At 44.5% G+C, this 9,910-nt stretch overlaps 1 pseudogene across 1 annotated transcript; it reads left to right on the top strand.

Moving 5' to 3' along the window:
• The first annotated feature begins 237 nt into the window (after window positions 1-237).
• LOC148007096 (sperm motility kinase Y pseudogene) lies at window positions 238-3,424 on the top strand (annotated as a pseudogene). The gene is made up of 2 exons (XR_015646204.1): window positions 238-1,551; window positions 2,288-3,424. The product of XR_015646204.1 is annotated as a sperm motility kinase Y pseudogene, transcript variant X2 (transcript).
• The last annotated feature ends 6,486 nt before the right edge of the window (window positions 3,425-9,910 follow it).

Below are 9,910 nucleotides of genomic sequence, written 5' to 3'. Positions count from 1 at the left end.
AGTTACCACCTTCTAGTCCCGATCCCAGTATCTCTCAGGAGGGAACCTTTCATTCCCAATATAAAGTACTGAAGACTATTGGAAAAGGAAGCCATGCCAAGGTCCTCCTGGCCCACCGCCGGCTCACAGGAACCCCAGTGGCGGTCAAAGTTCTCCGAAAGAACAAGCAGTGGTTCCGGCCAGCCATGACAGAAGCAAACATAATGAGAAAGATCTACCACCCCAACATTGTTTCTCTCTTACAAGTCATTGAAAACAAAACTAGAATATACCTCATAATGGAGCTGGTGGAAGGCCAAGAACTCTACCAGTACATCAGAGAGTCAGGGCACATAGAGGAGGATGAGGCCCGGCAAATATTTGAACAGATATTATCAGCAGTGAGCTACTGCCATGGAAAGGGGATTGTTCACCGAGACCTGAAAGTGGACAATATAATGATTGATAAAAACAAAAAGGTCAAAGTCATCGACTTTGGGCTTAGCACCGAAACACAACCTGGACAAATGCTAAACCAGCACTGCGGTGCGTATTCTTTTGGTTTCCCGGAACGCTTCCTTGGACTTCTGTATGACGGGATAAAGAATGATATGTGGACAATAGGAGTGGTCTTGTATTATATGGTAGTGGGAAAGCTCCCATTTGATTCTGTGATCATCCAAGAATTACAAAAACAAGTTGTTGCAGGGGTGTATCCTGCCCCCTGTGGGGTTTCAGAAGAACTGGAGAAACTCCTTAGTCAATTACTAACAGTAAATCCAATGTATAGACCAACAGCCAGCGAGGTGATGAAACACGCCTGGTTCAAAGAACACGGGAAGAGGTTCACAGTTCGCTGTGAAGAACTGCTTCCCCTCAGGCCAGACCCTGAAATTTTGGGTGCGATGAAATGCATGGGATTTCAAGCCTCTGTAATAAAATACTCCCTAATAAAAAGAAAATATAATGAGGAAATGGCAACTTATTGCTTCCTACAACAGCAGGCTCTCCCGGGGTATGGCTGCACAGCCCAGGCACAGCAAGTGAGTCCCATTGCAGCCCCATTTCCTAGCCTTGATCCTGCTGCTGCTTTTAGATTACAAAGAAAGAGGAGTGGAAGCCTGCCAGTCCTTGACACCTTGCAGGTGTCATTCTCCCAAGGTCACGTATCTCATTATGGCCAGAAGGTTCATACAAAAGGAGGAAGAAGGTCCACTGTGGCTGGTCGTCTCAGGCCACTACCGATGACACCTACACAGGACCACTATCACAAATGTGCCATGAGTGTCCCATACATTCAAACAACAAGCATCTTCAGTGAGAAGAGTAGCAACAAGGAAATAAAAGAAGATAATCTACTCTCCCACAGAGCCCCATTAGAGGATAAGCCCATCTCCAGCAGGGTCCGGCACAGAGGTTTTAAGGGGTGGACCAGGAATATAGCAAATGCCCTGATAAAGCTTTGTTGCTGCTTGCCAAGGAGAAAGAAACCTCGCCTGGGGCAGAACAGAATCTCACCCCAGAAATGAGCCACAGGGAGAGTCCAGATAACAAGCAGCAGGCACAGCCCAGGTACCTTCGTGCTTTGTCCTTTCTAGTTTGTTCTATGCTGGTCCTTCCTCTGTCTCTGGTTTCCATTTTCCCCACAATTCTTACCTTGTATCTTCTCTAAGTTCTTTTATGAGGTTTCCCCAACACCAAGCCTTCTCCCTCTTCTTGATTTCTCCTCTTCCCAGCAGGGACTCAATATGAATTCCCCACTCTACAGAGTTTTCTTGTTGACCCATCCCTTCAGATGGACTCCAGCTCCCCCTTAGGCCAATAGCTCCCACAGGGTGAGGACTAGAGATTCATGGGCTCATGGACTCATCCATGGGCTACTGGTTCTAGCACATGTGGTCATCAATCACAAGTGCTGCAGAACAGAGTCTTATGTTTTCAAATGTAACATCCCACTCCTTTAAGCCTTAAAATTAATAACAAGGTTTGTCACTGAATAAGTATCAACAACCTAGTTTGTTGGTTATTGTTGATGGTCAGAATCCTGCATGCATGCATATTGTTTTGCATACTGATTTTTTCATTCCTAAGACCTAGCAATTGATATATATATATATATATATATATATATATATATATATATATATATATGTAACATTTCTAAATGATTTCTTTCAAAAATCTTAACTGAGAAGTAGAAGAGAAGATTTGATAAAATAATAAGGCAATCAAAGCTCCAAATGGTAATCTAAGTATTCTACCGCATAAGATTTTTGCTTAGAATAAATTGACTTTTTTTCTCTCACAGTGCCATCTTGAAATTCTGTCATGTCCTGAGTATAAACAGGAGGTGATTTCAGACACATGGCCAAGGAAAAGACACCAGCAGAAGCTACAGCACCAACAGGAGAAACAGCAATAGCACCAGCAGCATTAGCAGCAGAAGGAGGAGGAGGAGGAGAAAGATGAGGAAGAGGAGGATTCCCCAACACCAATCTCCTCCCTCCTCTTGATTTCTCCTCTTCCCAGCAGGGACCCAATATGAATGATGAGTTCCCCACTCTACAGAGTTGTCTTGTTGACCCATCCCTTCAGATGGACTCCATCTCCCCCTTAGGCCAATAGCTCCACAGGGTGAGAACTAGAGGGTCATGGGATCATGGACTCTACCATGGGCTACTAATCCATAGATAAACGGGCCTGTAATACCAGACACTCAAGACACACAGTAGGTAGGGGGATCAGAACTTCAAGGCTAGCCTGGTCTACATCATGAGTTTAAGATCAGCTTGGACAACTTAGTGACACCCTTTTTCTAGAGGTGAGGAGGGCTAAGGCTACTAACTCAGTGGTAGAGTACTCGTGGGGAAACAGACTGCTGTCCATTGATACCTCTCCTTCCTTGCTCGGAAATACACAATGGTATTAGAAGCATCATAGGTTCCTGGCCTAGCATCCACTATTCTATTTGCTACATCATTAAGGGTGCAGTTTTTGGTATTTTGGTCAGGGATCAAATCTATGAAATAAAACTTAAGCAATACTCTCATTGCTGTCATAGTGGGAGGTGGATGATAAATGCTTGCCCACCTGCATCAGTACAAAGCTGGTTCCTTGGACTCCCTGCAAACACATCACTGCTAACTGTGTGCCTTGTATAGGCTTTTCCAGCACTGTCATAGCTTGAAAACCTTCCCTGCTATGGACCCTTGAGTGGGCATCCTGCCTTTCTCAGTCTCAGAATGGAGCAAAGATCCCCTGCTCACCTCTAGGCTCACAGGTCAGGGACCTCTTCCATCCCATAGTGAACAAGACTGGCACAGCTGCACACACCTTGGAAAAAGAATGTATTGGCAACCCTTAACAAAAAAGATGGTTCTTACTTTCGATTATGGCATTCTATAAAATACGGGTATTTCCTGGTATAATTACACATGTCATTGATTGTGTGTGTGCGTATGTTTTTTGAGGTTGGAGGGGGATAATTCATTTCTCTAAGCCCCTTTCTCAATGCTGGGTGATAAACATTGACTCTCATATAGATTTTAATAATTATACATTTATTTATATATTTTTAAGATTCGTTTATTTTTCCAACTTTTGTAGCTCTTTCTGTGTGTGTGTGTGTGTGTGTGTGTGTGTGTGTGTGTGTGTATGTGTGTGTGTGTGTTTAATTAGATATAATACTCAGGGTCAGTAATCCTACCCTTGAGCTACCTTATAACTTTTTATGTTTTAAACAGCTTTATTATGATATCTTTGATATATAAAGCTGATATGTGCTAGAGGTGAGCATCTTGATGTTCTTAAAGACATGTTCTTCCTCAGATACAGAACGCGAGCTGGCTAAAATCCTTGCTACTCCTGCAGATTAACCTTGTCATGCACTGAAGCAATGGGACACATACTAAGCACACTCCCTGAGATGCCTCCAAAGTTGGTAGCACTGGCTCCATCCCAGGCACAGCTGGAGTGGGCAGCTGTAAGGTTGAGGACCTGCACTCAGGACACTGGGCTCCAGGAGCACCTCACCTGCTGGTCATTCTTTGTACCTCTGAATGTTACTCCTGGGTTCTCACTGCCTGGCACTTAACCATAGACACCACTGTAGAACTGTCTAAGGCCAGAAGGGCAAAAACATTGTTGTTATAAATTTCTACTATGGAAACATCAAATGTTGTGCTTCTTGAACAGTTTTATGAAATGAACCTGGGAGAAACGCAAGAAATATGGCCTGAAGTCTCTTCTGGAACTGCCACTCCAGCATAAGCGTCCACAGGCAGTCAGTCTCCTCTGCACTACCGTCCCCCTTGTTTTGCAACTCATGGATCTCCTTGCTTAGCATATCCACAAGGTGCATTTGCTGTTGCTTCTCCAGCTTCTTCCTGACATCTTATTTTTATGGGTCTGGAGACAGACTCCCCAGAGGACAGCACCTCTTTTCTGATAGTTATGAACTGCAGATCCCTGTGCTCAATAGTGGGGGGCTGCTGCAGGGACTACAACACCAGAATGACTGTTTCTTGGGGCCTCTGCAGTGTGGAAGGTTTTCCTGGTTTGGTCGGTGTGGTCAAAGATGAGAAGGAAGCAAGTTCAGGGAATGAGAGTGCATCTGTCGCCTTTTCCTCTCCTGCTCCCTGTGCTTCCTCTCTGCTTCCTTGTCCAGACAGGCCTTCTATATCTCAGACCACCACTGCTGCTCCTCACTCTTTTTTCCCAGCCACCTGTGCAGACTGGGATGCTGCCTTGTTTGCAGAAGGAGGGGGGAGTGGCAAATCCACTGAAATGCCACCAATATCTGGTGTAGTGGACCTGTGGTAGAGGAGGTGGTGGAGGGAGGTCTGTTCATATGGGCTGGGAGACAGTCACAGGGGTGGGCAGCACCTCTGCTGGGGTTTCCCAATGGCCAGGACCACTCTTGGTCAGAGTGGAAGCAGGGGCAACTGACTTGGAGGAAGAGTTCAGGTGCTCCTGGCTGCATGTGCTAGATTCCACTGAGGACCTATGGATCCACATATCACTGTCACACTAGAGACCCTTGCCAGCCTCTACTCAGTGGAGCTCAAGTAGGTAAAACTTCCTGAAGCTCTTCCTTGGAAGGGGTAAGAGGCTGAGCAAAGAAAAGAGGAAGCTATACTACTTCAGGGACTCACCAGAGATATTAGCAAAATTTCATGCATGTTTCTTCCTCACAGAGGAGGTAACAAAAACTGGGGAATGGTTATATAACCAGACCTGACACTGCTTTATGGCTCACTGGCCAAGTAGCCAGCTGTTCCTGTGTCTACAAAGGAATAAAAAGATTTTTCTATACACTGATGCATGCTGTTTGTGGCATTGTCACTCCTGAAATTTAGCTCCTAACTTCAGGTCTAGGTAGAGGGGTCTGTTCTTGTGAAATGTAAAGAAGTATACAATCAGATGCTTAAAACTGCATAAAAGTCGTACTTTTTCCTCAGGTATCTGTTTTACAATCTTTTAAAAAGCATTCATGGGCGTTGACACCCCGAAACAAGCTTTGCCATTTCAGGAAAAGTGTGATGGAGGGAAGATTTGTATGGTGGGTTACTGGGAAGACAGGATTGTAAAGGAAATAAATAAATGGTTTTCTAAAAAGCATGTATTTTAAATGCCCTGCTAAAAACTATAATTTTGACACTATGCTTTCAATAAAAAACATTTCACATTTTATTTACTCATTTAAACTAATTCTCATTTTCCCAGATTCATTAATTTAGTATTAATTTACTTGAGTAGCGTAATAAAAATAAAACTGAAAAAATAAAAAGTAAAAATAAAAGCTGAGTCAGGGTCAGAAGAGGATTCACAATACTGCACCTAACAGACTGTGAATATATCTAGTAAACCGTACCATCAGATCTGATCTGTATCATGATCCAGAAGTATTTCTCAGCATCATGAACTCAGTCTCAACTAACTTCTTCCTTGAAAAGCTGAGCAAGAGCTGTGGTAGGAGCTACTACATGGGACTTTTAGGGTCTCACTTTATAAAAATAATTTATGTGTATGAGTGTTTGCCCAGCATGTGTGCACATGAATGCTTGACTGGTGTCCAAAGAACTTAAAAGAAGGTTTCAAATCCCCTGAAATTAGAGTTTTAGGCAGTTGTGAGCTAACACTGGTGTTGTAAAATACTGAACCATATTTCCAGCCCCAGATTTTGATAACTTTTAGGAGGAGCCATATCTCAATACAGGATTACTATATGTTGGCTAACCTGGCTTGAGTCACTAGCTCTTACCTCTCTGCACCATGGAGGCCAATGGCTGGGTAAGACAGGTGGACAGGCAGTGAGAGAGGATGCCTTGATTTGCAACTTCCAGTGTAACCATGGAACTGGTTGTAGTCATGAGTTCTGCTGCCCTAGGAAGAAAATATAAAGAAACAGTGCTCACTGTCATAGAGGAGTCTATGTTCAGAATACTTGTGCTTAGGTTCCTCAGCCTGGTTGCTGTTTGGGGAAATAAACCAGACTTTCAGAAGATTATGTCCTGTCCACATCACTTATGATAATTAATTATAAAACAGGTAAATATATTCTATTCTAGAACATAAACATTAAGATATTTAAAGATTTTACAAGCTCTAAGTATATGTGTACATATTTATATAATTATTTAATGAAATGTTCTATACTAATATACATTCTTATGAGTGAACCCAAAATGAGATTCATGTGCTCTAAGAACTAGGGTTATAGTGAAGGTGAGTAAACACAAAGAGCTTTTACATCACTTCTTTTTGAATTCAAATTTCAAAATTAAATGCAAACTATCACTTCAGTACACTAAAACTAACCAATTAGTTGACGCGTTTAAGTGACCAATTAGTCATACCTTTCCTGAGAAAGTCCAACCAGAGTAAATTCATCCACAATGAGGAGTTGGTCATGGGCACCTAGTTGTCCAACCTGAGCCACCAGAAGGGTGTAGGGAGAAAAGAAAAAAGGCAGCGTCACTGGTTGCTGCCGCTGCGGAGAGCTCATAGGCAGCACCCCACGAGTAAACTTGAGCCTCGGGACCACAGGTAAGACCAACTTTTCTGCTGCAAGAGATCTGCCTGGTGAACTCAGGACACAGAGAGGCAAAAATCCTCTAGGACCAGGCACTTCCGGGGTTTACCGAGAGTCCCAAACCCGCGGATCCTGAAACGCAACAGCTCTCTGCTCTCGAACCCTGTGGGAGAGAGACCTCACCACCTGGTCAGGTGGGCACTCCTGAGGCTGCAGAGCAGAGGAGACCACCAACACTGCCCACCCCAGCCCACATCCCTGGCCCAAGAGGAAACTGTATAAGGCCTCTGGGTTCCTGCAGAGGAGGGCCCAGGAGCAGCAGGACCGCTGCGTCTGAGACACCGCCAGAACCTTAAGGGACAGACCAGATAAACAGTTCTCTGCACCCAAATCCCGTGGGAGGGAGAGCTAAACCTTCAGAGAGGCAGACACGCCTGGGAAACCAGAAGAGACTGCACTCTGCACACATCTCTGACGCCAGAGGAAAACACCAAACACCATCTGTAACCCTGGTGCACGGAAGCTCCCGGAAAGGGCGGTGCAGATCTTCCTGGTTGCTGCCACCGTGGAGAGCTCATAGGCAGCACCACACGAGCAAACTTGAGCCTCGGGACCACAGGTAAGACCAACTTTTCTGCTGCAAGAGACCTGCCTGGTGAACTCAGGACACAGAGAGGCAAAAATTCCTCTAGGACTGGGCACTTGCGGGGTTTACCGGGAGTCCCAAACCCGCGGATCCCGGCCCGCAGCAGCTCTCTGCTCCCAAACCCCGTGGGAGAGAGACCTCACTGCCTGGTCAGGTGGGCACTCCTGAGGCTGCAGAGCAGAAGAGACCACCAACACTGCTCACCCTTGCCCACATCCCTGGCCCAATAGGAAACTGTTTAAGGCCTCTGGGTTCCCGCAGAGGAGGGCCCAGGTGCAGCAGGACCGCTGCGTCTGAGACACCACCAGAACCTGAAGGGACAGACCAGATAAACAGTTCTCTGCACCCAAATCCCGTGGGAGGGAGAGCTAAACCTTCAGAGAGGCAGACATTCCTGGGAAACCAGAAGAGACTGCACTCTGCACATATCTCTGACGCCAGAGGAAAACACCAAACTCCATCTGGAACCCTGGTGCACGGAAGCTCCCGGAAAGGGCAGCGCAGATCTTCCTGGTTGCTGCCGCCGCAGAGAGCTCATAAGCAACACCCCACGAGCAAACTTGAGCCCCAGGACCACAGGTAAGACCAACTTTTCTGCTGCAAGTGACCTGCCTGGTGAACTCCAGACACAGGCCCACAGGAACAGCTGAAGACCTATAGATAGGAAAAACTACACGCCCGAAGGCAGAACACTCTGTCCCCATAACTGGCTGAAAGAAAACAGGAAAACAGGTCTACAGCACTCCTGACACACAGGCTTATAGGACAGTCTAGCCACTGTCAGAAATAGCAGAACAAAGTAACACTAGAGATAATCTGATGGCGAGAGGCAAGCGCAGGAACCCAAGCAACAGAAACCAAGACTACATGGCAACATCGGAGCCCAATTCTCCCATCAAAACAAACATGGAATATCCAAACACACCAGAAAAGCAAGATCTAGTTTCAAAATCATATTTGATCATGATGCTGGAGGACTTCAAGAAAGACGTGAAGAACTCCCTTAGAGAAACACAGGAAAACATTAATAAACAAGTAGAAGCCTACAGAGAGGAATCGCAAAAATCCCTGAAAGAATTCCAGGAAAACATAAATAAACAAGTAGAAGCCCATAGAGAGGAGTCACAAAAATCCCTGAAAGAATTCCAGGAAAACACAATCAATCAGTTGAAGGAATTAAAAATGGAAATAGACGCAATCAAGAAACAACACATGGAAACAACCCTGGATATAGAAAACCAAAAGAAGAGACAAGGAGCTGTAGATACGAGCTTCACCAACAGAATACAAGAGATGGAAGAGAGAATCTCAGGAGCAGAAGATTCCATAGAAATCATTGACTCAACTGTCAAAGATAATGTAAAGCGGAAAAAGCTACTGGTCCAAAACATTGGGCCAGGACTCAATGAGAAGATCAAACCTAAGGACAATAGGTATAGAAGAGAGTGAAGACTCCCAGCACAAAGGACCAGTTAATATCTTCAACAAAATCATAGAAGAAAACTTCTCTAACCTAAACAAAGAGATACCCATAGGCATACAAGAAGCCTACAGAACTCCAAATGGATTGGACCAGAAAAGAAACACCTCCCGTCACATAATAGTCAAAACACCAAACGCACAAAATAAAGAAAGAATATTAAAAGCAGTAAGGGAAAAAGGTCAAGTAACATATAAAGGCAGACCTATCAGAATCACACCAGACATTTCACCAGAAACTATGAAAGCCAGAAGATCCTGGACAGATGTCATACAGACCCTAAGAGAACACAAATGTCAGCCCAGGTTACTGTATCCTGCAAAACTCCCACTTAACATAGATGGAGAAACCAAGATATTCCAGGACAAAAACAAATTTACACAATATCTTTCTACAAATCCAGCACTACAAAGGATAAGAAATGGTAAAGCCCTACGTAAGGAGGCAAGATATACCCTAGAAGAAGCAAGAAACTAATCGTCTTGGCAACAAAACAAAGAGAAGAATAGCACAAAAACATAACCTCATATCCAAATATAAATATAACAGGAAGCAATAATCACTAGTCATTAATATCTCTCAACATCAGTGGCCTCAACTCCCCAATAAAAAGGCATAGATTAACAAACTGGATAAGCAACGAGGACCTTGCATTCTGCTGCCTACAGGAAACACACCTCAGAGACAAAGACAGACACTACCTCAGAGTGAAAGGCTGGAAAACAACTTTCAAAGCAAATGGTCGGAAGAAGCAAGTTGGCGTAGCCATTCT

The sequence above is a fragment of the Rattus norvegicus genome, chromosome 1, assembly GCF_021556685.1.
Source record: "Rattus norvegicus strain SHRSP/BbbUtx chromosome 1, alternate assembly SHRSP_T2T, whole genome shotgun sequence".
NCBI classification, from domain to species: domain Eukaryota; kingdom Metazoa; phylum Chordata; class Mammalia; order Rodentia; family Muridae; genus Rattus; species Rattus norvegicus.
This window is presented reverse-complemented; position numbering and strand designations above follow the sequence as displayed.